General features: G+C 41.7%; 1 protein-coding gene across 1 annotated transcript in view; it reads right to left on the bottom strand.

Moving 5' to 3' along the window:
• The window catches only part of vav2 (vav guanine nucleotide exchange factor 2), a 199,379-nt gene that overhangs the window by 172,348 nt on the left and 1,877 nt on the right, over positions 1 to 25,154 (bottom strand). The window lies entirely within an intron of this gene.

Below are 25,154 nucleotides of genomic sequence, written 5' to 3'. Positions count from 1 at the left end.
AATGTAGAGACCCAAAGAGAGAATGACTAGAAGCATGAGGGACAGCAGAGAGACGTCCCTCATTTTTCAAACCCTGCTTTGGCTTTGAGATAAATCTCCATCCACTTTGCAGCAATCCGTCTTTCTAATGGTACCACTCTCTTATCCAGACTGCTGAATAAATATCATCTGTTACATCCCATAGGCAGTCCCAGTGTGTATGCATGTAAATATGTCAGTTATTAGACACCAAGGATTCCTAACAGCCAGTTCCCACCTGATCATCATTAGTAAAGTGCACATCATCCTTCAAAAAAAATATTCTGTGTCTCTTTCTGTTTTGTTCTCAGTCGTTTGTTCCGAGGCATTTTCACGGGGTCTCTGTGTGTCTGATCAGCGAGTGACTGAATGCTAATTGTAAGCACAGTGGGTGTTGTTGTCACGGCGATGGTTGCAAGGACTGGAGTCGTCCTCTCCAGGCGTGACTGCTTATGTGGTAACCTCAATTTAAACATGCAGAACTGCCAGCGTGAACCCTCTGATCTCATCACAGCAGATGAAATACGAAATATAGGTCCACTCACTTCAGATGGATTTCTTTTTTTCTCCATTGTTTTATAAAGAATCCCATGAGGTTTTCTATTCATAATGTTGCATGTGCAATGGCAAAGACATAAAACAAAAAACAAAAAAGATCATCAAAACCCAGAGGTAGGAGGAACCAGTTGCCTCAGCTGCAGGAGGGGTTTTCCCCACAGTTAGGAAGCATGGCAAACTTTTACTGTTCACGCTACATTTCGGTGTGTAAAATGAGTCAACGGCCTATGAAATCATTTATGAGGCTTCCTTCTGCTGTTTGGTTGACAGGTAAAGGAAAGACCTCCCTACCCAATAAATAAAAAGCACTCTGTCCTGACTTCCTTTGCACGCATGCAGCAACATCACTACGACCAGCCGGAGGCACTCCAACTCACAGCTGACCTCTTCACTTACATAACATCAGGACAAGCTCGGGTCTTCATGAAGGGCAATACTCAAGATCAAAGTTGAAGCACTGTGACAAGTGATTGGAGCGATCTGTCTCCACCTCAATCACAGGAATAACTGTTGAGGAAATAAGCAGCCAATCAATCAAGGCTTTTATCAAACACACACGTATTGTTTCATTTCAAATGTTTCACGCGAGGTGTCTCACAATCGTAGATGCACTGGCTTCCAGGCAGCACATCAGTGGACATCTTTCAGATCATTTGTGACATCACAAATCCTATTCCTCACCACCCCACACCAATATCTCTGGATGCTGCAACTGTGATTATTATTATGATTATGATTATATTTACAAACCACACACATGTATTTAGATATACTAATCGGGACATATCATTTGCTAATTTAGAATGCCCCCCCCCCCCCAGCCCTAAAGCATTTTGAAGAGGAAAAGTCTTCCTCCTCAAAATGTCACTCCATGTTTCTCTGTCTAGATCATGTCACTGAACACGTACTGCCTCACACAAGCGTGCCCCCACCCCGCTCACTTCCTCAGCCCCTCCCTCACCCTCTAAGCTTCTTGCCAACTTTTTAAGTATTTTTCAAAATAATGCGGCAGCTGCAGTTTCACAGACCGAAGAGTTAAGTTTAAAAGGTTTAAAGTGACCACAGAGAATCCGTCAGCAGATGAATGTGAAAACAATCCTCTTGAGAACACAATACACTCCTCATGATGAGCCATTTTTAAATATCAGCAAGAACTTTTTATTTCCTAAGAATGGGGAAAAGGTTACATCACAACTTCCTGCAAGCGGAGTAAACAGTCCCCTTGGTCACAGCAGGCTCCGAGATTCCAAGCCTGGACCACCGGAAACACCCCCCACCCCCTTTGCTCCTGATTATTTAAACATTACATTTAGCAGCCTGGCCATTAGATAGACAAGCTTGTTTTCTCTCCACATCCATTAAAGACCCCGCCTGGCCTGCAGCAGGGGAGACGGCTGGCAAGGAAGGACTCACATCTCTTCGCATTAAATCAGAGCGGCCATCCTGTCGCGTGGAGAGGCAGACACACTATGGACACTCCATGATTCACAGCTTGTAGTAGTATAGAGATGCAATTAGTCCTCACTGCATTCACAAATAAATGATGTATTTTTTGACACTAAAATCGCTATGCTGGCTGTGTCCTGCCTCTCTCACCTCTTCACCTCCACAAGTTGACACACAGTGAGGAAATAGTCCACAGAATTCATAAGCTCAGGTTTTATAAAGAAAGATGCCAGGTGCTGTCAGTTATCAGCTGATCCACATCCAGTGACACAGTGGAGTCACTTTGGAAGCACAAACAACTGCTTTAAACATAAAATGACTTTGCATGCAACTTCTCTGTGGTATTAAGTGTGTTATAAGGAGTTCTTAAGATTCCAGATTCTCCTTAAGAGTATTTCATTAACTACAAATGAGCTTCTCCTAATAAGATGTTAGTGCCTCTTTCTCTCTCTCATTACTGGATTTAGTAAATTGAACCGGATTTCTTGATACTAACAACACAAATGCATCATTAAAGCTGTAGTGCATCATATTATATAAGTTCCTGTGACATTAATTCAAGCCCTTGCAAATGAGGTCACACAACGCTCATTAAGTCCACTGCAGCCAGGAAAATCTACCTGGATACATGCAGGCTCTATGGGCAGAACTGCCTGCTCCCTGTTAGCCCTCTGCAAACTGTCTGGATGAATAATTCAATTCTTTTAACTTTCCAAATGTTATAAGCCAAATGGAACAAATTATGACAGCAACACAAGATGTTTTGTGGGGGCTACATGACGCTAAACACAATTTATCCATTGTTTTTATGGCCATGAGAGTAAAAAAATATGATGAAATCTTCAACACCAAATCCTTAAGGCTGTTTCTGTAATGATATATTATTAGCTGTTGCACTGTGTCTCGATGTACCTCGTGTCATTCCTGCCTCAAAGGGTGAGATTCACTTACACAAAAGAAGTTCAGCATCCGTGTGTCATGCTGCCCACATTCTTATGCGACCTTCCAGAAAACACCACCACTAAAAGTATTGTTGCAGGCCCAACAGCTATGAAAACGATCTTAAGTTTTCAATAAATTTCCTCATTGTTTTGAACCCTTCTGACTCAACTGAGCATGTTGCTTTGTCTAATGACCCTCAGCAGACGTTACGTGAGCTGGTGGTTTTATTTTTGGATGTGATACAGCATCCTGCATCGAAATTAAGTCCTGCTGGGATGATAAATTACACTTCAATCGGATGAGGAAAACGTCCAGTTGTCAAAAAGAGGAGCAATAAAGTAGTTTTTCACCAGACATTTGTTGTGGTCATAAATGGATATCAGTAAAGGGACAATCTGGGGAAGTTACGTAACTTTTGCAGCAATTACAGTCAGTGTTTACTGTAAACACTGAAGAACCATCGCAGAGAGAAGTGCATAGATGCCTTTTGAAGTAACAGCAGTCTTCTCCCTTCCTTCCTGACATGAAACCTCTTTGAACAAAACACATTTTATTGGATTTTACTGTATACAATTCCAGCAAAGTAAACGCAGATACTAGTGCTGAGTCATTCAGATTTAAATTATTCATTAAACTGAGAGCCAGATCCGCCCGCTCAGGCTCTCTGATCAATTTCTGTGTAATAGTGCCACGATCAGCCTGCTCACACTCCCTCGTCCTTTCACCAGCAGATACCAATCACTAGGTTTGCTGGATGCTTGGAAACCATCTATCACAATCTGGCAATGTATGGGTTCGAGAGGAAGAGTCTGTAAATATGGTATTTCAATATTCCTTCATGAAAGAAATTAGTCTGATTAAATATATTGAGGGAAAATCTAAAGTGAGGTGTAAATTGTAGAAAATGAGACTGTTAAGTAGCTGAGAACTTGTTAACTAGAGTCAAGATTTACAGATGGCGCATGCATATGTACACAAGTCAGCCTGTGCATGGGTGAGCACATTAGACACCCAGCATCCGTTGTTGATCAGACAAACCTGTGTGCACTCAGTGTCTTGTCTGTCTGCACTGCTAATCTAATTTGGACTGTTGGGGTGCCAGTGACTGTTTCACGTGCTCGTCTGTAATGAAGGGCAAACACACAACACATCAGGGGGATGTCCTGAGGAGGAAGCAAATGCCGACAGATGGCTTTAATTTTCAGCAAATCAGCAGTCGGATCTTTCACCGGAGTTCTACTGGACGGGCCAAATGAGATAGAAATGCAAACTAGTCACTCACAGCCCACATTCTTTGGTTTGCACAAGGGCTGCAGTTTGCCTCAAATACACAAAAGGGAACATCATAAAGAAGTAGGAGGAGGCCGGGAGGATCCAACAGTTACTGAAATTTGACTCAACCAATAATCCATCAGTCTCTGCTTCCAGGGCAAGTGTGGGCAGGTAGAGTTTCAAGCCTTCTCTGAGTATTCAAAGTACTTCTGCCATAGAACTCCAAACGCATGAAATTCTTTCTGGATGATCCCAGTGTGATTGTGTTTGTTAATCAAATGCCTCTTTGTAAGCCTCCAGTGTCAGGACACAGAAGGGTTAGTCCACATTCTAGAGGAACACATGTAGACTTTTTTTTCTCCTCTGTGCTGCAGTAGAGAGCCAAGACCAACAGAGACCAGCTGACTGCTAATTAGCTTAGCACCAAGAATGGCAGCGGGTGGGAAATACTAGCATACATCCATCAAATATTATCAATATCATATAATATATGTCTCTCCAAAATGGTCTTTGCCTGCATTAATATAACTAGAGTTGTGTATATTGATATTGACGATCGGTTATCGTAATTTTAGATTCACACACATATAGTCTGAACTTCTTTACTAAGTGGGCATAGTGATCTGACGCTGTGACATTGTTGACAACGTAACTGCTATTACCAACCATGGCTGACGATTATAAGACAGGATGGTCATTTCTGGACAAACCAAGATCCTGAACCTGATTTGATGGTTTTTGACAGAGGCATGCTCACACTTCCCATCCACTACCACTCATTGTGCTAAGCTAACTAGCTGGTCTCTGTGGGTCTCAGCTCCCAGATGCAGTCCAGACAATCCTCTTGTCTGTCTCTAGGAAGGATGGTGGAAAAAAAAAAAAATCACATTTCCCAAAAAGGTAGTGTGGTGCTTTAAATGAGCTAATTCACAAAGATTTTAATTGAGTATCGATCATTAACTGCCAGGCAGTCATCAATAATCATTATGTGCATCACCTGGAGCTGAATGCTGTGCTGTCACTACAGCCAGAATTGTGCTGTGTTTGAAAACATATTTTTATGACTAAATCCCCACCCTACTTTCTTCATCCAGCAGAGCCTAAACAGGCTGTGGAGGTGTCAATCATGCCATACACGTCACCGCAGAAAACCAGTGATTATGTGTTTGTGTGCGTACAATCACATGCTTTACTCACTGTGAGCCATTCAATAACCAGTGACTCTACTGTAAAGACAGTTTTGATTGCTGCTGCACAAGCCAAAAACAGACCTAATTACCACAGGCGGTTGAATAATTCAAGAAGCAGATGCTGTAGAGACGGGTTGAGTAGCGCAGGAGACAACTTTCTGGTCCATTCCAGCTCCATCAACTGTTTGGGGACGCAGCTGTTGAAAACAGGCCACGATAACAACCCATCGAATGAAGTTGAAACTTTTACGCAAGTTTAGGCAGAGGTGTTGCCACAGAAGGTGCCACTGAAATAGAGTTAAAACCAAATAGCCTATTAATCAAGTGCGTCGTTAAAGTCAGGGAATCTTGTGTTCCCATTATGTTTTGTTGTAAAGCAAGCTATCCTATTGTTTTTCTCATTACTGCGCTCTCGTATGGCCTGAGGCGTTAGGAACCTGTCATTAAGTAGATGAGAAAATGGTAATGTCTTTTTTTTTTGTTGTTATTCTGCTTGTTTGATTGTGATTCTGCAGACAATGTTGGGTGTTTGTTCCAGAGCCTTGTAGGCTAATTAGGAGGAAGCGCTTCAAGGTTACAACAGCTTTAAACTGTTTATGTTGCCACACTTCTCTAAGTGTATTTTATCTCATGTATCTGTATCAGATGCAGCATGGGGAAGCTTTCCATTTCTGCAGCTTTAAAAGCTTGATAAAAGTGCACCTGTCCCAAACAGATGGTGACGAACTTGAGTTGTTTATTTCACTTGGGCAACTTCTCACTTGCGCAGCGTGTTGAATGATGATCGCTTTTAAGCTTTATGGTTTTTCGATGTCCAAGTAGCCACTAACACTTGTTGCCTTGCATTTAAACTCTGCAGAGAAAATGTATGTGTGGTTCCCAATACCTGGTTTAAAGGGACGACTGTCATCAGAAGATGGGCGGGTGGATAACGTCACGCATGGTTGTGATAAACTGAGATGAAGAAGGTCATCTTGGCTTCAACAGCGTTCCATCAAAACAGAAATGTCTTGAGGAATTTCTTTCAATTGGACAAGCTGCAATTGTTCTTCCATGCCAGCTCGTACCGCTCATGTTGCACCCTGCCTGGACACACATTCTAATGCAATACTTGACTGACACCTAGAGAAGTAAAAGGCAGTAGCAGATTAAATACAAGGTGTTGTATAAACTAAACTATAATTTTTTAAGAAAGTTATCTCACTAAAACAAACCTACCTTAATCTATCCATCATTTGCAGGTCAAACCCTGAAACTGTCAAGGGTAACTGCTGCTTTGCGATCTTCCTGCTAGCATTCAAGTGTCAACTAAACTGATAACATGTTAAGTTCAGAGAGAAAGGCAAAACAAAGTACCCATTTAGGCAGGTATGACCACTTGTGGGAACATTTGTGAACCAGAGCTACTGCACAAGCGCCAGGCAGGGTGAATATTTCAGTACTTTCCTCCAGTGGCCAGCAGGGAAGGGAACCAAGCCTCCTCTAATTGATGGAGGAGGAAACAGAGGCGACAGGAGTGTCAGCAGGAGTGCAGGGGTCTGAAGGCCTCTAACATCCAGCTGTCAGCTCTCATGGAGTTCTTCGATGAGGAAGTTCCCTTTGTCACCTTGGAACCCTTTCACACCCCACCTACCGATTGTGTAGTGATCTCACATCTGTGGAGTGACACATGCTCACCCTCCTCTTCACCCAAACCTCCTCAGGGACTTTAGTTAACACAGCACATCTGCAGTGTCTCACAGACAACAGAGAATGCAGCTTAGCACTTAGTATTGTTTGGTTTTCACTGATGTCAACAGAAGTAGCTGACTTACACATAAAAATGATTCCACTGATTAAGTGCATATGAGAAAAATAGGGCAAATTACTATAAAAACGAAAACAACAAAGACTTTGCTGTTACTCCACCAAGCAAGTGAATCTCAGCTTCTCTCATCCAGCTCCTCTGTAAAAATGAAGGCCTTGCATCCTCTGATGTGGCTCCAACTTCACAATCCTATTTTTTCCTTGCCAGCCTTTAACTGGTGTGCGGCAAGCTGTTGTAAAAACTCAACACTAAACCATCTAAAGAGAAAACACCAAAAGAGGCACTCAACGGGATTTCCTGGATAATTATTGCAAATTATGACATGTCAATGACCTCTCGTATAAATCTGATGAAGGTGCATCAGAGCTTCTGTTTTTTTTTAACATAAATAATTAAACCAACATTTGCGGTATCAGTAGAGAATCGTACGTTGCTCCATGACCACAGTAAAGGAAAACATTCTGATTGAGCAACTATTTTGTTAGTTATACTCCAAAAACAGCACAGCATGGCAAATGATAACTGGCGTCGGCTTAGATCAAAAGCAAACTTCTAGTTATTGTTAAATCAACGAGCAATTCCAGGGGGGAAAACATTTCTGCCAGTCAAACATTCAATCATCAATGCCATTCAGCTCCTTGCTTCGAACCAGTGAGGCCTGTAATGATCATCATTGCCCCAACTGACATTTAAATACCATGAAATTCCATAAGAGATGCAATATGTTTGTGCAGAAACCAATACAACACTTGGAGAAACTGAGAAGTTCCACCTGTATGGTAATGTGCTGGCAGAAAAAAACCCTGGACGAGAAACGAAAAACATATTTCTTTTCAGTGTCTTTCAGTAGAATACCAAACATGTATTTATATCATTTTCTTGTTGCAAGGTTTTGATTTCCTTCATCGTTTCAAGTAGAACAAAGAGAGCCAGAAGAAAAGAGGCCAGAGGAGGTGTGAAGAAAAGAATAGAATAGGGACATGTGGGAAAGATGAATGCCACTGGCACCTGCAGTTCATCATCACAGCAGCAGCCTATCTGAGGGTGACGGTCAGGGGAAAAAAGCGATCCCATACTCCCACTACACTCTTCTGTCAAGGTCGAGTCATATTGGAGGAAAAAAATGGGAGATGAGACAAATGAAAGAGCGCTGCCCGGGGCAAAGGCACGCGGGTCAAACTCAACATACATTCAGGCCCTCAGCTAAATGTTCACCGTTTAAATGGAAACAGGCGCAGTACTGGCTTCTGTAGCAGAGCGAGGCAGGTGGTGAAGGAGAGAGACAGCAGGAGTTATCAAACCCTGGAGGAGGTGATGAATGCAGGGAACTTGAATGGTGAAGCAATCTGGTCTGAAGATGATAGTGGCACTTGAATTCCTGGACAAAAACTTGAGTAAATTACAGTGAACTATGCGTGGTGCTCCGTTTCCAGCTTTTCCCTGATGCTCACCTATGATTTCAGTGGAAAATTGTGGCAGTTAATTTAAACCACTAGCCTGTACGTGTGTCCCTCTTGACATTTAACATGTTTGCTTAATTTTAGTCGCTGTCACTGCTGAAATACAAAGCATTCAACAACCCAAACACTCAAGAGTTTTACACTGTCTGAAAGTTCAGGGGCAACCTAACACTTCTACTGATAAATGAGTGAGAACTGATACAGCTCACAATGATGCACTACCAAGCAGAGCTCGTGTACATTCAAAGTAATGACATGAAGTGTTTCATCAACCTCCAGTCAAAAATACTGAGCTTTAAACAACACGTACTCCAACACGGCTGTGATGTAGAAGGAAAAGAGGTTACAAGCTACAAGCAAAACAAGTACTCGCCCTGGCAACGTACATTATTGTGCATATTTTTTTTCATGGATGAGACTGGGGAAAATTTGTTCTCCTCATTGGTCCACATGTATCTCTTGTTGTTGCCTGCCATGTTGTTGCACACTACGAGGAAAAGAGCAAAACGGCGTCAGTGGAAACTGCGGTCAGAATTTGTTTTTCTGTCTCTCAATTTGCGCATGGACTCTTTTTTTTTCACATAAACATGGTGTCAGTTAAGTTTTTCTGAACGACTTTGCATATTGAGGCTTCACAGCATTTGGATTACTTCAGACGAGCAGCATAGTTTTATTATGAATTGTATGTACATTTAAAACTTGGTCTCCCTTCACTTTGATTGTTTGGGAGATTACTGCATCCCCATTTCCTGTCAAACTCCAGCAGTATTTGTAGACTAAAACTTCCCCAGACGTTCCATCAGCACATGGGTGAGGAGACGATGACAGCGTTTTCATTTTTGGGTGAACTGTCCCTATTAAGGCCAGTGAATAAACAGAGTGGTGCAGTAATGACTCCCTCACAAAACTACTGCGACTGTTGCTGATATCAAACATCATCAGGACAGAAACAGAGGCATGAAGCTATTTGTGTGCTGTGCAGTTTGCTAATCGAAAAATCTTAACCGGGTACCCCTAACTACTGCACTCACTGGTTAGGTTCATAAAAGTGGTTTTCATTGGTGAAGATTCCCATTGGCTTCCAGCTGAGAGAATCCACGGCAATGCAAACTCCCAGATATGTCATCCCTGCCGCCCTGTTACGAACCAAATTCTTGTTGTTCTTTTTGTACCACCTGCCTCAATAAAGTGAAAATGTTCCTGGTGGAAACCTGAACACAATTAATAATAGATCTTGCAATGACAAATTAATGAATTTCCTCTTTTAAAATTGAAATTGGAAAACTTCATCTCGCTCTATGCAACAACAGAATAACATACTGAATGTGTTTGAGTTTTTATTCATACAACAGACCGTTAGCTTTACTATTTCTCCAATAAAGCAGAAATGTATTCCTGGCATCTGCAGCCCATCATGTCCTGACATGGCCGGTAGGTCGTCAACTGAAACAGACACGGTTGAGCGGTAATGCAAATATAACAGTCTTGTAAAAGCAGAAGTTACCTCACTTTATTTCATGGTTCTATATCTGGGTGCAGCACCTGCACTGACATCCTCACCAAAGTTCAGTGATGTAGAAAATATTTGTGTAGCATAAGGTTTCTGAATCTAAAGCTGTATGCTGGTGACTATCGCACATTTACTGAGATTACGTGATAATTATACCAGCAGACAAAAATACCAGGATGCATGAAAACCACACTTCTGATGTGAAAATTAGTGAGGAAACACCTTTCCCATCACCTGCAAATTTTTTTATGAAGAGAATATCCAGTTGCGTTGATGTCAAAAAATAGAGTAAAAGTAACACCTTTTACCCCACTCAGAGGAAGAACATTACACTCAGCACAGCCAGACAGTATTATACACCCACACATTATTCTCAGAAATCAGCAAAGTTATGATAAGAATGCACAGGGTTTGGTGGGATAACAGAGGGGTGTCCTGAGCCAAGCATTGTTGCACTCCTCTAAGGTGGGGATGGGTGTGCTCTGAACTCTCTGTTCTACATCCAGATGTTTCTTGTTGTCTGGCTAAGTGAAGGGGAAGGGAGAGGAGGGGATTACACAACTCGCTCTCACTCCCTCTCTAAAGCCGCCAAGTGCTTATGCTAAGCAGGAAGTGGGAAGCTGTGACTGTCCTCAGAAAAGGAAAAGGAAAACTTGGGTAAACAGACACACACACAGATGGATCAGTCTTGTCACTGCTGGCCGATTGCATTTTACAGGCATGTAACAATGGGTTGAGTGAGATTCTTCTCTGACAAGATATTTCACATCGCACTCACAGTAGAGGCCACATTAAGGCTGGGGTGGGGTGGGGGTTGTTTGCAGTGACAGCTGGCCCACCCCATTAAAAGCGACAGCTCCATGGAGTAAACACCGGGGCTGCTGAACAGACTGTGTGCTAATGTAACAACAGTTTTTTGCATCGCTCATGGAAGTGCAGGCCTCTGAGAAACAGAGCTGGTCTTTCACGTGTAGCACAGTTGTGTTGGGCCGTGTGCTGCTGAAATGGGTCCTGAATAGCACAGAGATAGTCAGAACCAGGGTGTGTAAAAAAACTGACTGACTGATTAAGGGTTAAATCAAAAAAGCAACTTGCAGATTTTAGCAAAACTACATGAGGTTCCAAAGGTCAATATATAAAATTTAACAGCTTTTTGGTTATGATTCGTAAATGATTATCAATGGAGGAAACCAGCATATTAATAATTTACTAAGATGTCATTCAAAGTACAGCTGGCTATGATGTGGATCAGTTTCAAAGATGAGATGGACGCCAGTGTATTAATATGCATATTAATGATTTACAATAAAGTTAATTTGGGTCAACAGAAGACTGAAGAGCTGGACTCAGGCAGGCGCAAACGCCTGTAAAGCTCTCTACTTGTGTTCTTGCAGATTTGTAGACAGGTTTTCCACCCAGAGACCACCGACGGGTCGGTAAATCCTGCTTGTTGCCGCGGTCTTGTGTAGTTAAATCTTTGTCTGCTAATGGGGGGTAAGTGGAGAACCAGATGAGCGGTGTAGTGTCAGTGTGAGGGACATGCTCAATTTCACAGGCGAAAGCTACTAAAAGCTTCGTCTTTGCAAACCCACCTTCTGTGTGTGTGTGTGTGTGTGTGTGTCTTTTTTGTCTTCCCTGGAAGCTTCCACCATTAATTCCAAATTGTTTAGCTTTCCTCTCTTCACACCCCGTTGCCTTCATTATGCTAACACCAAACTGGCGGCAGGCTTAACGTTTTTCTTTACCGTTGTTGATGGGAAATGGGATTGAAGAAGTTCACCTGCTCTCCTCCAGCTGGCACTTATGAGAAATTGGTTTTTAGAAATATCATCAATCACAGACGGGGCAACTTGTGTGTGTTATAGAAAGGGAAAAAAAAAAAAAACAGGAGATAGTCCATTTTGCCTCAGAGCAAAAAAAAAAAAAAAAATCCACTCTTCTTGCCGGTTAAATCAAATGTCTGAAATGCTGAAGAGGCTGATGTGCTGACACAAATGCAGTTTTGACAAGGACACTGAGTGACATCGACATCCAATAAAAAGGGTTTTATCAACTCGTCACCTCATACATGAGTACAGAGTGACTGAAGTGCAGCTACATAATAAAACAGTGATGTAGAATCTGTGTGGTGAAAGACAGGTGCTTCTTACACACCCAACATATAAACTGGAGCACGCAGTCAGAGAGCTCAAGACGGGCCAGACCTGATGTGCGACAAGCAGCACTGGCAGGGGAGGTCCTGTAAGCGAGAGGTTGCTGGAACCTAAGATTTGGATTTTGCATGAAGACGAATGCTTGCAGTTTGGTGTTAATATCGCTTCTTGCGCTGCAGAATACACACTTACAGGGATGGGTAGATACCAATACTGCTTACCGATACCAATAGCTAACACCTATATACACTTCTCCATACTGAACTCTACAGTTGGGTGCCGAAAATAAAGACATAATCAATTAATTTTTTTTTTTTTTTAAGTATGATTTTAGCTACAAACTGGGCAACTCAACACTTTTCACGACTTCTCTTGTGACAGAGATGCTTTGACAAACTATTCAGGGTGAGTATTTTCAAATTTTCATTATATAATAAAAAAAAATTTAAAAATTGAAAGTATTGCTTGACTATTTGACTTGCCTTGAAGTCTATTTTTTAAGTTTTGCCCATATTTAGTCTTACAGGTAAAATATTTGTGGCCCGTTACATAACAGTTTGGCCGTTTTCTGTACAGGGGCAAACAGGAATTTGCCGAGACAAACACAGAAGCTGCTGAAGGGAAACAGGATAGTTTTTTTAAGGTGTGAGGGGGCAAGATGGCGCCACCCAGCCTGTTTGTTTACAAGTCACTACGCTTTATGGGGCAAAAACTGCCATTGCTTGTACTCATATCTCTAACATTACTGTTATAAATATTTGATCAACCCCACAACTCAATAAAGCTGCTCTCAGATACATAGTTGTCCATTTCTGCTGTGAGACATTGAAACAAGGAACATTGTTAAGTAAAAACTAAACAAAGCAGTATAACTGATTTAAATTCAGCCTGTAGACATCTTCATGCTGGGATGTGGGAAAGACCCACCACCCACACTTTTCTGCTCGATTGCAAAATTGACCATGTCACCATAGTAAAACTTAGTAAACCACAGTAAACAGTTTCCAAGGAGTTTAACTTGGAGGAACACATCAAAGCGTCAAAAAAAAAAAAAAGTGCTCAACTACGTTGATGAAAATCAGCCTCGTGGTATTTGCATAATCCTGCTAAAAGATAGATCAAACACTGCAAATGATTTGACGGAGGTGAGGATGTAAAAGTAAATCAAAAGTACTGTTTGTTGCTTCATTTGTTTTCTTTTCCACCTTCCTGGTTTTTTTTCTCAGGCTGCACACTAGAAGGGATTTCTAATATTGCCATGAAAATTCATAACTTCTTACACAGATAAAAGCTTGAAGTAGGTTTTCGTCGCCTTTGTTAACAGCGACAATTACACTTTCATTAGTATGCGAGATGGCGGCATATTTCACAGACACATTATGAACTGACGACGCAGGATTTTAAGGATGCAGAGGACTGATTTAAGAGAGAATACAAATGAGAGTCTGTTACAGACTGACAAGGTGGTTTTGTGTAAGGACGCTCCTGCAGTGACTTTCAAATTTGGATTTAGTCCTTGCTGACATGTCTTTCCTGTGCCGATGTGTCCTTGAGCAATATAGTGAGGTTTTTGGGGAGGGGGGCATCAGGAAGCAATCTCTTCCGGCCTTTATATCCCAAAGCCCACGCCTCCTCATTGTTGGCTTGATTAGTGAGAGACTGAGCCATGGAGGAGATCAATAATTACTGGCCTTTTACGGGATTGAATCTAACATTGTAACCCTACCTCTGTGTCCTTCCTATACCACAGCCAATTATGTGATATGATCAATACGCGTCAGTAATGGGATATCAGCACTTCTTGTGGCGATTCTGTGGCAAATGCCTGAAAAATCCATTGCTGGTGCAACATATACAGTAAACACTCCTCCTATACTTCCTCCTCTGCGTCACAGGGGTGCGTATTATCTGTTTCCTTTGGCAAGCAGAAAATATGAAACTGTTTATCTTTCCCCCCAGAAAGAGTCTGCTCATGTATTAGTGTGTGTGTGTGTGTGTGTGTGTGTGTGTGTGTGTGTGTGTGTGTGTGTGTGTGTGTGTGCAGCTGAGGTTGGAGGTGTCCATGGTAGAAGGAGGGGTTTGGGGGGGGTTTAATGGGGGGGGGCGTGCTGTGCCTCTCCCCGGAGCACAATCCAGATCTTAATCTGTTCTTGACCGCAGGAAACAGCCACAATCAGACTACCAGCACCACAACAACTGGATCTGACTCTAACTGTAGTAACAAAAGCTCCACACATACGTGGCCATTCCTGATGGATGAAGACACACGGCATTCTCAAGGCCCGGAAAGATAAAACCAACACTGATTAACAAATTACCAGTTAAAAATCAATCAACAGAGGAGGAGGAGGGAGGAAAAACAGATCTGCTGTTTTGGAGAAGGAACTGCAGGGGAGATATTCAGCCATCTGGCTCACAACTTCAGAGACAAGACCTCTCTCTTTCTCCTTTCTCTGTGGAGTGATGGCGCCCAGCAGAGTGCGGCTGGCTCTCGGAAGAGTCGGGCGCCATTCCCCCACAATGTACATGCTAATCACCCCAAACAACCACGTTGCAGATGGAGCCTCGTTAGAAATCAGACGGTGTCCATAAGGCTCCGTGATTTCTTTGGTCTCGTGGAATGGCGAGATCGGCTGTTTGGGTCTGTTTCCTCAAAGAGAGGAGTTATTATTAGTCTCTTATTCAAGTCTCTGCTACAGTACTTTGGTAAATGCACTGTCAATTATTAAAACACTATCTAGTCACCACATGCAGTACTAAATCTGCAGGGGTGCAGCAGGGTGCCTTTAAATGGCATCACTTAAACTCTCAGCCTGAAATATTAGGTCAACTCGGAGTTCCCCCACATAAACACTGTGCTCGCATTTCAAACTTAACAGCATTCCCTGATGAATGTAGGGAGTGTTGCTGCACAGGGTAAAACACACGGCTCTGGGTTTTTGGTACAGACTGGCTGAGTCATGTTCAGTCCACTGGAAAATACCAAAGAAAGTAGCACGATATGATACATCGTCCTATTATATGATAAGAATGTGCACATGGACCATGCAAACTTCACTTTATCTCCTTTATTGCAACAATCACTGGACTTTTACAAACACTGCGAACCAGGAACCAGCTAATAGTTCAAGGGTTCAATAAGTCCAGGCTCACCACAAACCAGTAACAGAAGTTACTCTTGCCTACCCTTACCATTCCCTCTCAGGCTAAGTTCCCATCCTGTACATATTGCACATGCACATAAAATTCCCCCTGTGAGAGAGTTGGCAAACTAATCCGAGAGTGACTCAGGTAATGGGTCAATTGTGGGTCATGATGTCATAAACTCTGGTAGGGCCAACAACCACAATCACAGTCAGCAATGTTACAGAATGCTGGAGGTTTTTGTCTTTGTTGCACTCCAGGACAGTTCAGATCAGGGATTTGTAAAGTTACAAATAAGTAAGTTAACCGAATAGTTGCAAGGCGTCTGAAGTAATAGTGTGGGGTATCAATCGAACCACCTTCTCATTGCAGTTTTCTGTCTTGTTGTTGGTGGCATCATCGACTCCTCCAGATGAACCAAACGATAAATGCTGAGGAGACAGGCGAGCCACACCAGTAAACGCCGCATCATCTGGCTGCAATAACCAAGGTCAGCATGGAGTACAAAAGAAGACGCCAAGCTACTATCTTCCACCACAGAGAGCAACATAGCAACTGTATCACGTAGACAAGACACTTTACATTGTTCTGTGATAGCTTTGATGCCAGTTAACTACAGCTGTCATTAAACTCTGCTCTTTCTGACTTGATGGTAGGAATGCCTGTTTTCCATGCCACCTCCTAGAGCTGCAACAACAACTCATGCAACCTTGCTGAAGGTTGTGTGATGCGTTTTCATACAAAAATAAACCAAATTTGTTTAACACCAAAATATGGTGGGAACGGATCCCCTGCTGGATGAATCAATAATTTTCCACCAGCAGTCTGTATGATCAAGACAGAATTCAGAGGAATTACATTTTTTTTTAAATACTGTCTGCTTTATTTTATAAGCTTCTAGGCTTCAGAAAATTTTTTTTTTTAAAAAACATATTTCTGGAAAGTCATAGGCTGAGAGATCTGTAGTTTATTGAAATTGAATCATTTACATTATAAAAGATCTAAACCATCACTGCATTTCTAATGTTAATTCATTTGATTTGACCCTAACAGAAGGGGTGGGGGAGGTGACAATGGTGGGTGCCACTGCGCGTGTTTCAGTACTGGAAGCTTATTGACAATGTCAGGGCAGTGTAATAGATGAGCCATTCAATCATCAAGTGGACCCATGGGTCAGCTTGCCTTTCCTCTACATTAGGGCCCGCTAGACGGGCTAGCCCACCTGGCATTCACTAGACATACCAGTTGCGAGTAGTGTAAAAATGGTTTTCTGTGAATGGACCGTTTTCTCTGAAAACAGCCACCTGCTGCAGCCACTTTCAGAGGAGTGAGAGTGAAACAAAACCAGCCAGAGAGACTCAACAATGTGATGAACCTCTGCGCAGCTGACAGGTGAAAACTCTCTCAAGGTTCATCATTACACGGATTCCTTTACATGTATTTTTAAAAACAAAAACCTTATTTAAGCATGCTTTACAATGAAAGCCTCACCCAAAAGTGAAACTTCTGAAGGCTGTAGCTCCCAAACTACTGAGAGACAGTGAAGAAACCATGACGTGATGTTGTTCAACCCTGGCATGTGGGGCTTCAGGACGGATGAGTTCAGCTAGGAGGCATTTTATGACATGACTCGACCCCCCATCAGCATGAGGGCCAGTAGATAACAGCTGAATTTTTATTCCTGAGTAAACTATCCCTTTAAGTGCATGAACAGAGTGCATGTAAGATATGGTTCACTTACTCACTGTGCTAGATGTGATTTGCATTGTGAAAGGAACATTTGGTGTACGTAAGACAGTCGAATATAAAAAGGGGGTGTTTGAATCCCAAATTTGTTTCCTGTTTCTTTATCCCACAGCGCAAGGAGTCACCCTGCTGAATTGCAATGGTGCATGTATGTGACCTTTTGTTTGCACTTAATGAATATCGACCTAAACTACTATGTGACTCATTCAACATTCAAGTGCTGCATTATTCAAGTACGTAACTGTTTTCCTTTTTAAGTCTTTGCTATGCATTCCTCCTCTCACATAAAAGCACGAGCCGTAAGCTTTTATAGCCTCATTTTGACTTATTTTATGACAGCGTTTGAATTAATGTGAGATGTTATCCAACAAATTAATGTGTGGAAAAGCTAACACTTTACATTCTGCTGTATTTAAATTTCTAAACACCTCTTCAATGGGGGTCGATGAAAAGTAGATCATTTTTTCTAGTCTGTGCTTGCAATCAATAGCAGCAAAAAATACCCTGCAATCAAAATAGAGTGAAACACATTCATTTGCATTTATCGCAACCTCACACACTCTTATTCAACATTTGACTCAAATTAAAAATCAATGGCCGTTTTGTGTTGAATAAAGGGATGTCTGTCTCTCTCCAAACATTAAAACTATTGTGCGGTGAAACTTCCATGACTACGGAGACGTGTAGTATTATCATGCAGCCCAGTTCTTCAGCAGTCAAACCCTGAGTATCATCCAGCTTCATCACCAATGACACATCCACTCCACAAGGTTGGCTGGCAATGTTAAAGACTCCTCCATGATCATTTAAAAGTATACTATTTAAAAAAAAAAAAAAGAAAAAAAAGAAAAGTTGGTATGATAAATTATAAACTCAATATTAGTCTCTGCAATGGCTGCTGTAAAGTGATGGACAAAAACGAAGGCTAGGCTACAGGCCAAACTTCATGGTTACTGGATTAAACCCTTAGATGCATACAATCCAGAAACAAGGACAGAGCAGAGCAGGGCACTCAATCCCTCCATGTATGTAGACACAACTCTTTTTCCTGCTGTTTCAATTCTTTCAATATTACGTTGAGGTAATTTCCATATGGTAAACTGTACAGTTTTGAATAAGTGATTGCCGGTGCTGGCCAACAATTTCGTTTTAAGAGAAGTATGAGCGCTCAAATTGAAGCGAGTGTGTATCATGACAGCAATGCAACCGCCAATTTAACTGTCCCCAGATCCTATAATCAAAAACATCACCATTTGAACAGAAGCCAAGTGAGCAATTCACCTTGACAGTTGGTTTTGAAGTCGGTTAGGGAGTTCGTATTTTTAGCCAAAGTCGATGTCCTTCAAATTGACAAAATTGAACCTTGTTAGTGCTGCAGGTATCAGCATTAAAGAAGAGACCTTGAACAGGACATGGAAATACTCCTTGGACATGCTGCTCTGTGCTCGCCTGCAACCTTGGTTTAGAGTGACGAGAGGTATGAGAAATAAGCTTTAACAGGAGGCTCAACAACTGGATTTAATCATTGACTGGAACAATAGAGAGACAGCTGACCACACAAGCTGTCAAAAAAACACTCTTTTTAGTTAATTTATCTAATTTTATCTTGTGACAGCTAAGAATAACTACAGAAAATACAAAATGTTAGTTTTTAACCTCAATGGTGCTCTAAATATTCTTATGTCCCTGATTTCCAAAGACTGGGTACTGGGGTCCCAGGAGATTTCAACTGGGTCAAATAAAAAATCTGTAGAATTTCTTCCATAGTCTTTTTTTTGTTGTTGTTGTAAGATTTAAACCTGTAATATGTCTTGGAGTCACATGAGGGAGCTCATTGGTCTTCCAAAACACAATTTCTATCGTAATTCTAACCGATTTCTGCAGAAACACCATACGAATGCTTGGCAAAGAAAGAACCAGTTGAGAAACAAACTGCAGCCAACATCATTTACAAAGTATTAAATGTGTGAATATTGTGTTTTTAGCTGTTTTCCATTGACAGAAAAGAGTACAGCAAGTAAAATACAACCAACAGAACATACATGTTTCATTGGTCACTGTTAAAATAAAACAGTAAAAGCTACATCACTTGAATCAAGAAATAACACATCGGCCAGGTAAGAGAATGTCAGCACACAAGCCATATACAAATAAAGCCTTATGGTCAAAAAGATGTCTGTGACCTCAGGTGGGGGATTATCACACACAAAATGTTAGACAACCCAGCCTCCCCTCCCAGTCAATCCCATTAGCTACCAGTGGCACAGTCCCAGCTGCACAACCTCCAATGTGTCCCTAACAAGCACCATTAGTAGTATTACCTGCATCCGGCGAGTGCTGGGGTCAAGGGGTCAACAGCAGACCAAAGGCTCAGATTAAATTACCCCTGAGGGAGGCGGGGGTGTCCACAGTAGTTACCACCCCCATCCCAAACAAGAGATTCCAGAATACAAGGTGGGCTAGCATCTAGCAGGTTGTTTTCTGGTTCATTCACTCTCTCTGATCTGATTTCCAATCTGCCAGGGCACACTGAGACAGGGCTTTCAGTTTAATAAGCGCGACTCTCAAAGTATATACTCCGATCATGTGACAGTGACCAGGACCATGAAGCATTGATTAGATTTGAGGTCTCAATGCAGCAGTCAGGGAATTACTGTTAGCCTTGTAGAACTTTTCACCAGTGATTTAAGCTGCTATATATGCAAAAGTTGTGTAGACAAATGAATGGAAAAGATTAACAAAAGAATGACAAAAAAAATCACATAGAATTTAATTCAATAGATGAATTCTATTTTCACTTGATATTTTTTTAATATTTTGTGAGAAAATTGCCTCATCATTTGCCTTTTTAGCACTGATATAGACAGCAAATGTGTAAAAAAAAAAAAAAAAGTAACACTCCATAATAGTTAACCAATATTTGTTATATACTGATATACGACTGACAAATAGAAAACAGTATTTCACAGAAAAGCCGGATGAAAAAGAAAATATTTGTAAATACCATTAGAAAATGTCTGCACTTTGTGCCAAAACAACAAAGATACACACCTGCCTCATGAATGCCAGTTCTGTTTTATATCTGCTGGCTAACACAGATGTGTATTGACCATGTTACAATGTTTTCGGTTCCTCTCGCGGCCAAGTAACAATTGATGCTGCTTCAGCCATCTCCCTTTGTTTTGGCTTTATTTTTGTGGATGTCAGAGTTTAAAAGCATGGGAGTATTACATGTGGCACACTAACGATGTGTTCATAATTATCTATGTTTATACAGCCTTTAGCCAAGTATCTAAACCAAGCCAGCTAATGATATTCAGCTCCTGTTACTTGCCAGCAATAGCCAATATTTTGGTGAGAGCTGGACAAAGAGGAAGAATCTCAATTATTGAGATTGGATGCAGGAGGCTCTGTGTGAGATCTGAAGCCCTGTGGAGCCCTGAAACGCTCCAGGAGAGCAGTGGGCTCTGCCTGCTGTGTTACAGTCTGAACACAGGTACTGCAACAGCTCTCTCACACACTTACACACATGCATTCAGTTAGAAAGTACACACCTACACACAGGAATAAAAGCATAGAAGCACACACATAGATATCTACCTGAGTCATCCCAAAGGCATTCACAACTATCTCCCTAACAGGGAAAAGGGATGAAAAAGACCTCGTGAAGAAGAAAAACACACTGCAGAACACAGAAAGCTTCACAGCTCAGTCTTGTATTGCAGACGCAGCCTGAGGCGCTGGATTCACAGGATGTACATTTTGAGCCCTGAAACAACTCCAATAACCAGCACTCATTACAGCATCCATTTAAAACCTTCAGGTAGAGACGGACACCTCATTGTCTTTAACAATACAATCAAGTATTTATTCAACAACAACAACAAAGGCCATCTTGACTGTTTCATGTCAAGAGCTGATTCATTCTCTTCTGTCTATGTGGTTGATGCTAAAAGGACAGCACACGATAGCTTTGTACAGGGTTGCCTCATTCACAACCATGGCAGAGTCCATCCAGTCTATCGAGAGCAACTCAGTGTCGTGTTCAAGGAAACTTCGAACTGGTCTCTGGGGAGGAGTAGGATCGAATCAGTAACCTTCCTATTACTAGAAGACCACTCCATGTCCTGAGCCTTGTTAGCATGGATTCATCTGCTTTTTAATCTCTGGTTTCTGGTTGATATCTGGGCCAGGACTTCCTCTTCTGTTGCCCAGAATTAGTTTATCAACTTGAAACAAAAGAGCTGAATTGAGAGATGATGGCGACATCTGAACTGTTTCACATTAAACTTTCAGTACAGATAAATTTAAAAACTGTCACCACATGATGATTTGCAAGATTATGTTTTAGCCCATTTGTTTTGTTTCTACCTTTAACAGATGCTGTATCCATCTGAACTGATCTGTGTGCCATTACAAGTACATAGAATTTGGTACTGTACATAATCGTACTTTTTCTGGAAGTTCACATTCTCCATAATGACAAAAATGAGTTGTAAAAAATTGTGAACTCAATGTTCAGGCGTGCTGCTGGCGCGGAGGTGCACCCTTGCTATCAAATATGGCTCCCTTATCAGCTTTTAGATAAATGCTGTGTTTGACCAGGTATTTCCTCGATTAGGTGTGTGTCCATTGCAAACTCTGAATTTCCCATCACTAACATTGCAGTGAGCTTTGTCTGCATCAGGTTTTTAAGGCGTAACCATACAAGACATATTTTGACTTGCCATCGCTCTGACTGTGTGTCAGGCTGAATGTGATGCACGGATGACATCACATGGTCTCCCTTTCTGAAGTGCACCACCTACTCAGAGGCACTCTCAGAGAGAGGTGGGGCCACCAGGAGCAATGAGGGGTTCAGTACCTTGCTCAAGGACACTTGGACATGGTCACCGGGGGAAGTGAGGATCGAACCAGCGACCCTTCGGTTGCTAGATGGCCTCTCTACCTCTGAGCCATGCTGATCAACACGTCTCCATTTCCATTACATAATGCTTTACAACCCTTGCTGCAGATTCTCAAACAGCCTCCTCAATCCCTGTCTTTACCATTCACTTCCATCAAATGACTACTGAACACAGCCGTGACACGTGAAGTAAATGCAGTACTTCACATGCCAGACACGTTGACTCTATTAATGTATTTACAGCTGGATGCTCATGATTTACTTCATGAATATCACAATAAAACTTACTGGCTGTGGATTCTCGAATGGACATTTCCTTTTATTTTTCCAGCCACTTCAACACACAATCTCAACCGTTATTTATTCAGCTGAGTGCTGACTCTGCAGGACCTTTTCTCATTTTTATACCATTATACACTCGGGGGGGGGGGTATCTCATGGATCTTCTTAATAGCAAATGCTGATCAATGCATTTGATTGACTTATTCTAATTGTGCGGCACAGATACAATTACATGACCCACTGTGCTTCCTAAGATGTGAAAACCAGAACAAACGTGGTAAGTAACTTTGTGGGGGAAAAAAGGACCTCAGCAGTTCTTTAGCGCGTCAAGAGGAGTAGTGGGTCCACCCAATAGAATTCTAAATTTCTCATATGCTGTTTACTTGAATCAAAAGTGCGTCACAGTAAGATAGGAAGCCCTCAATTTTGATACAGCGACTTCCCTTCAAGTTCTACTGAATGCACTTAAACAATGTTAATGCACTGGAGCCCAAACTGGGATCGATGCCAGCTTCTAAAGCATTATTGAGATAAGAGTCTGTTAGCGTGTCACAGCACCAGCCTTCTCCTTTTACTCACCAAAACCTCAAGATGTGTCGAACACATTTAAGATGACGAGGACTACATGTTTTAACAGTGGGGAATATTCACAGACAAAACTCAATTTCGGAAACAATCAATCTCCCTGCAAGTGGAGCTGTAGAGTGAGGAGAGAAATTTGGTCTACAGCAAATAATGTGATCTCCCCGCTTCACCTCCTCTTCATTTGGCTACGCCAGCGACCGTGTGTTGCCAGTGTTAAATCACACGCTCTGACCTTTTCCTTATCATAAATCACATTCTTCTGTTCTGCTGCCAGAATTTTGTTTAACCCAATTTGTCACTGAGGATACCCCCCCTTCCACCCTCGCTGCAGATTCACATAGCGGGGTTGGGAGTGTGGGATTAGTGGGTGGATCAAAGCATGCCATCCAGACCTCTCTCTCTCTCTCTCTCCCTCTCTCTCTCTCTCTCTCTCGTCTTGTAATCATGAAAGTCAGTAGCGTCTGGAGCTGATAGGTCGAGGCTGCTGGTGGCTACCAGGAACAGAGAGACTACAGACTAGGGCTGCATTTCATAAAGATTAATTTTTTCTGTAACGTGTCAGGAAGAAGCCCCCACAGCCTGATGTGACATCTTCAACTGGCTGGATGTGCACCATAAATGGTCAAAACCAAAGCGATATTCAGATTATAATGAAAGAAAACAAAATAAAGCGTGTTTGATAAAGTAGAGGCAGAAATGAATTCATATTTTGGAGAAAAAAAAATTATTTAAAAATCGTTTTGTTCTTAAATGTAAAAAAAAAAGATAAATAAAAGAAAGGCAATGACTGTTTACTCAAATAGAAAAACAGATGCAACACACAAATCATTTAAAGAGAAAGGGAGGAAGTAAGGTGTGCCAAGAATCACAGACAAATGTGCTCTAAGTGGGCAATCGCTCTGGTGTGATAGCTGCCTCTGCCTCGGCTGGCAGGACATTATGACTGAGAACGCTCTGCAAAGGGGAAGCTGACATTCATTCATCACGCCAATTCCCAGCCTTCTTACTATACAGCAATGCAGCCTCACTGCTTTTTTTCAGACTTCAGGGTGAATAACCGTCAAAAGCCACTTCGACTCCACCGCTGTGGTCATGTAAACTTCCTGTGGCAACAAAGACTTCCTCACAACGGCTTTGAATGGGCTGAAGCGGAGAGGGAACTTTAGAGGCATGTGACGTCGAATATCCAAACTGTCTAATTATGCAGTGGCTTGATGACAAAAGAGGAAAAACTGAGTATTTTTAGTCCCGCGCTGCTACGTGATACAGATTAAATTAAAAGGCAATTATCCCCTGCGTTTGCCATCAAGCACTCTCCAGCAGGTTCCTTTATCTGTCTCCCCGCCACACCCATCTCATCCTCCAAAAAGGCCATCAAAAGTAAAAAGAACTGTGTCCAATCTCTTCTACTGCAGACAAGACTGAGCAGACTTGCTGGTACTCATTAACCATCCTTTCAACCAGGGACTGCCCCTTTTCAGCTCAGGACCCCAAAATAAAGGTACCACAGACCAGCGACCCAGAAGCGCGTGAAGCATACAAATGTTGTATTCGCTAATGGACTATTCTGATCTTTAAAAACAATGAAGGCCTTCAATTTTGTTCGTTTGTTTAGGTTTGTTTTTTGGCAGATATCTGATATGCATGTTAACAATTGATTTGGCTGATATTTAACGATGTTCATATTATCTGTTAAAAAAAAAAAAAAAAGAAGAAGCAATGTTCAGTTTTTGGAGATACTGAAAACCACATGGAAACACTGTGAATTTGGAAAAGACTAACATAAATCTATATAGTGAATTGTTTCCTCAACAGATGGAGAGCCAAACTGGGCCATTAGGCAATTTCAGATTTACCAGTAGAGATGACTTGGCCTTATTATCTTGCATCCCAGATTATTCTTGATCATTTATCAATCTGTTTTAAATTCTATCACCCTTCATCTCTTGGTGCATTTCCACACAGCTCTTTTCATGCACGCAATGTGTGCATGAAAAACTGCGCGGAAACACAGAAAATTAATTAATCCAAATATTGCAAACAGGATTTGATGCTTGGAGGAGGAGGAAATGTTGGTGTACCTATTAAAAGATAAATAAATATGAATGCAATGTAAACAGATTCAGTAACCCGAC

The sequence above is a fragment of the Aulostomus chinensis genome, chromosome 19 (genome assembly GCF_037954235.1).
Source record: "Aulostomus chinensis isolate RoL2024-O1b breed Wild chromosome 19, RoL_Achi_v1.0, whole genome shotgun sequence".
Lineage (NCBI taxonomy): Eukaryota > Metazoa > Chordata > Actinopteri > Syngnathiformes > Aulostomidae > Aulostomus > Aulostomus chinensis.
This window is presented reverse-complemented; position numbering and strand designations above follow the sequence as displayed.